Source organism: Ranitomeya variabilis, chromosome 8 (assembly GCF_051348905.1).
Source record: "Ranitomeya variabilis isolate aRanVar5 chromosome 8, aRanVar5.hap1, whole genome shotgun sequence".
NCBI lineage: Eukaryota > Metazoa > Chordata > Amphibia > Anura > Dendrobatidae > Ranitomeya > Ranitomeya variabilis.
Genome location: NC_135239.1, coordinates 3,595,436 through 3,600,736, shown reverse-complemented (window position 1 = coordinate 3,600,736; position 5,301 = coordinate 3,595,436).

The window sequence follows — 5,301 nt, the reverse complement described above, 5'->3', positions numbered from 1 at the left end:
CAGCTGCCAAAATACTCACCGGAACCGTTCATCGCAAAGAGCGGTGAGTATCCATTCCTCTTCAGTAGCGCGCAGTGTCAGCCGTCGGCTTCCTGCTGGGGTCAGTGGTCATGTGTGCCGATACTTAAGAGAAATGAATATTCAGAATATTCATTTCTCTTAAGTATTGGCCGGCCACAGCAGGAAGGTTGCGGCTGACAATGCGCGCTACTGAAGAGGAATGAATACTCACCACTCTCTGCGATGAACGGTCCCGGTGAGTATTCTGGCAGCTGCGCTCTGCTTGTGAGCAGCCCATGACGTCCCTGACATGTGCTGCTTACAAGCATTAAGCAGCTGCTGGCACCAGAGCAGGACGATGCGAGGGAGCGCCGTGTAGGTAAGTGTAATTTTTTTTTTTTTTTTATCTTTCCTGATGGGGCCATGTATACCAGGAATGGGATGGGGCCAATTCTAAAAGAAAAAGGATTTGGATTCTGTGGAAAGAAGCCACCCCCTGCAGCCCGTAGACTGGGTGGTGGTCAAAAGATACATCAGGAGAGCCCTCAAGCCTCAATTTGATGGACCCTTCCAAGTTATTCTAACAACTGAGACAGCGGTAAAGCTTGAAGGAAAGCCCAACTGGATCCATGCCTTACACTGCAAGAAGACAGCTGAGCCCAAGAAAGCCGCCGAATGATGCGGACGCATACCCTGTTCCTTAACAAATGGGATTCATCCAGGCCTATGTCCCAAGAGAGAAAGAATGGGAAGCTATTTACCACTTTCTGGTTTAATATCTCAGACACTGTAGTCGGTTATGTTTGACCTGTGTAACATGTTTTCCTGGCAGCGTGGAGACACCTATAGATTCACCCAAAAGTACATATGTGTCACCACCATCAATATTGGATATGGGTCTGAGTGTGAGTCCTGGAGAATGGTGGGGTGGAACAGTGGGGAAGACTGGGCCTACAAACCTTTCGTAGCCCAAGAAAAGTTAGAAGCCGCCTTACTAGAATGACTGACTCTGTTAGTAAAAGAATATGTGTCCAAACGTTATAGAGTAGGCTCCTGTTTTGTAAGTTTGGCAACTGTCTTCCCCCATACTTCATGATAGAGAACCCCTCTGTTACAGACGTAGGACTATAGGTGTTGGGCATAAATATTGTGGGGGGCACTGACTCATTAGGACCTGTTCTAAATAAGACTGAGACCTTGCAACCTAATAATTCCAAAGACTTGTTCCTGGTGCCCCTAACCTAGGAGGATAAGCAATCAGTGGAGACGGGATATTCTGAGACCAATTATTGGTTAGAATGGGTAAAATACTATGCACTCGCCATGAACAAGAGCGATTGTAGTCTGTGGTTGGCCAGACCTCATCTAGACACGGTGCACCTCCCTATAAGCAACCAGACAAACCCCATTGCTTTCTCCTGCCTACATCAGCTATTTTCAGCTACAGAAGGAGAAAATACTTCAGAGTATAATCTGCTCCAACAGTTGTATCCCCCCATAAACCCTAAACCTGTAAAGGCCAATAGAGTTTGCCCCTATTTGGGAATTGCATGTGTTTCCAGAGTTTAACAGGTACCATTGACCTAAAGCCCTTAGGTTCCTCGTACTTCAGTCCCACCACTACGTGGTATGAGGCCATGCCCTCCTGAATCAGACGGTAGCTAGGGGTGACTTGTGGTGGATGTGTGGAAATGGTGACTTTTATCCAATACTGCCAGTGGGATGGAAGGGTACATGTGATATCGTTAAATTCCTGATACCATTCAAGATTGTGACTCCAAATACAGACAAGGGCCACGACTATGAAGCGGAAAACCAGAGACACAAGTGTGCCACCAGCATGTACATTAATTCTATTGGGGTTCCAAGAGGCGTACCAGACGAGTTCAACGCCTGAGATCAAGTAGCAGTGGGATATGAATCGTTATTCCACATCGTTACAGCAAATATAAATGTGGATCGCATAAATTGTATCTGCTACAACCAACAAAGATTGGTTAATTTGAGAGCTGGTGTCACTTCGACCATGACTTTTCAGAGTAATCTGAACCTTGATATGATCCTGGCAAAGAGGGGAGCAGTCTGTAAGATGGTTGGGGCATTATGCTATACCTTTATTCCCAACAACACTGCTCCAGATTGCAGAAGAAGCCCTGAGAGGAACCGATGCCCTACCTAACGAATTAGCAGAAAACTCACGTTAGCAACCCTTCAGTAAGTGGTTAGAATACTATAACCAACTGTTGGATGCTAACTCTGACCGGTACATGAATGTGGCACCCGTATAGTTTCCTTGCATGTTATGGCTTGTGTGTGCATGTGTCCATCCGATGGAGTGACAGGAAGAGCGATCCGGAGAATCTGGTGAAGCAGTGGAGGAAGACCAGACTCTTCTATTAGGGGAGGAGAACATATCTGAGGGAGGCACTTCAGCCGGAGCAGCCACCCACTGCCACAAGAGAAGGGAATTGTGAGAGCAGGATCTATACTTTTTCTATCCTGACTTCATTTTACTTTCTTTCTAATGTATTTATTTCCTTCCAAGATGGAGTCCATGATCGGGTGAGGGGCCTCAGGAATGTCTTTGTGTGTAGAGACATAATTCAGACAAAGGAAACTTAGAGGCCACAAGCTAGGTGTCAATAGTGTTAATTAGAAGTGTGTATGCTAATTCCAGCACATAGTTACAGATAAGATGAGCCAATGTATGAATAGTAATAACCTATGTACAGACTGACCGGATGATGTAATAAAGAGATCTGATACTAAGAGCGTCAGTGTGGTTCTCGCTCTCTGTACTTGGATTTTATAATTGAACTAGATGGTGGCCCGATTCTAACGCATCGGGTATTCTAGAATATGTATGTGTAGTGTATAGCACAGCCCACGTAGTACATTGCGCAGCGAACGCTGTACATTGCGCAGCCCACGTATTATATTGCCCAGCCCACGTTGTATATTACGCAGCCCACGTTGTATATTGCGCAGCCCACGTAGTATATTGCGCAGCCCACGTTGTATATTGCGCAGCCCACGTAGTATATTGCACAGCCCACATAGTATATTGCACAGCCCACGTTGTATAGTCACGTTGTATATTGCACAGCCCACGTTGTATAGTCACGTAGTATATTGCGCAGCCCACGTTGTATAGTCACGTAGTATATTGCACAGCCCACGTAGTATATTGCACAGCCCACGTTGTATAGTCACGTAGTATATTGCGCAGCCCACGTTGTATAGTCACGTAGTATATTGCACAGCCCACGTAGTATATTGCCCAGCCACGTAGTATATAGCACAGCCCACGTAGTATATTGCCCAGCCACGTTGTATATTGCGCAGCTCATGTATATTGCCCAGCCACATAGTATATAGCACAGCCACGTAGTATATTGCCCAGCGACGTAGTATATTGCCCAGCCACGTAGTATATTGCCCAGCCACGTAGTATATTGCCCAGCAACGTAGTATATAGCACAGCCCATGTAGTATACTGCCCAGCCACGTAGTATACAGCACAGCCCACGTAGTATACAGCACAGCCCATGCAGTATATTGCCCAGCCCACGTAGTATATTGCCCAGCCCATGTAGTATATTGCCCAGTCCATGTAGTATATTGCCCAGCCACGTAGTATATAGCAATGTGGGCATCATATCCCTGCTAAAAAAAAAAAAAAGAAAATAAAAAATAGTTATATACTCACCTTCGGGCGAAGCGGTTGCCGACGCGACGCTGCTGGTGCGCTCCGGTCCCAAGAGTACATTGCGATCTCGCGAGATGATGACGTAGCTGTCTCGCGAGACCGCAACATCATCATCTCGCGAGATCGCAGCATGGAGCAGTAACCGGTGCGTCGCAAGCGGGAAAGTCCGGTTCTGGATCCGAGGGGCTGACGGACGGTGAGTATATAACGATTTATTTTTTTTTTTAATTATTTTTAACATTAGATCGGTTTACTATTCATGCCGCATAGGCAGCATGAATAGTAAAAAGTTGGTCACACAGGGTTAATAGCAGCGGTAACGGAGTGCGTTACCTGCGGCATAACGCGGTCCGTTACCGCCACCATTAACCCTGTGTGAGCAGTGAGCGGAGGGGTGTATGCGGGCGCCGGGCAGTGAGTGCGGGGAGTAAGGAGCGGCCATTTTCTTCCGGACTGTGCGCGTCGCTGATTGGTTGCGGCAGCCATGACAGGCAGCTGCCGAGACCAATCAGCGAACGAATAACGGTGACAGAAAGAAGGACAGAAAGATGGAAGTGACCCTTAGACAATTATATAGTAGATATGAACAGACACAACGTCTCACAATACGTGGCAACGACAATTACATTACTGATCCGGAGTTACATCCTGTAGATCTTTTATTATAAAAATGAAAAACATAACAATAATAATAACAGAAACAAAACCGAAATATCAGCCAGAAAAAAATCACTATAAGGCTCATACTCACTTGCGAGCAACTCGGATCAGTCTCACACGGCAATACCCGGCACTCAGATCGGAGCGTGCGGCCGCACAGGAATACATGCAGCCGCACGCTCCGCTCCTGAGTGCCGGGTGCAGGGCCGGGTATTGCCGTGCGAGACTCATCCGAGTTGCTCACAAGTGAGTATGAGCCCTAATGAACACTGGTCCAGCCGCTCATTCTCTCCTCTCACATATTATACAGCATATACAGAATAATAACTACTTTCACCTTCCAGTCCGGTCACCAAACAAAATAATAACCAATGAACAATAAATAAAATAAACAAAAGCCACCATAAATATCTACATAAACTTTTATATAAATATATGAAATAAACACAAACTAAACAAATATCTACAATACTACAAGCTATCCTCCATTCCCAACCCCCCGCACTGACCTGAGAGCTGGTCCTGCGTCTCATGCCTCAGTCCATGTCCAACGTCCATAGGCCAGATCAGGCAGTGCCAGTTTTTCCCCCAAACAACCCAGTGTCCCATAGTCCCACAAGATAATCCCACCTCCCCCCCTTTCCCACCACCCAACCTAACACCTACACCCAAATCTATATCCCTATATACAATATATACATTATATACAGCAGCACACACCACAATAATTACAAAACACGAAGCCCAAGTTCGGCGCCTGCAGCCCTACATCACTGTATAATGATCAAACAAAACAAAAATCTACAGTGTCAGCAGCAGCCCACCACCAGGAAAGGAGATGACCAGACTAGGGCACACTAAAAGAAAAGCCCCTCCAGAGGAGCGCGGCCCTCCGTGTGCCCAGTCTCCCATACTCCAGAGAGCGCACCTTC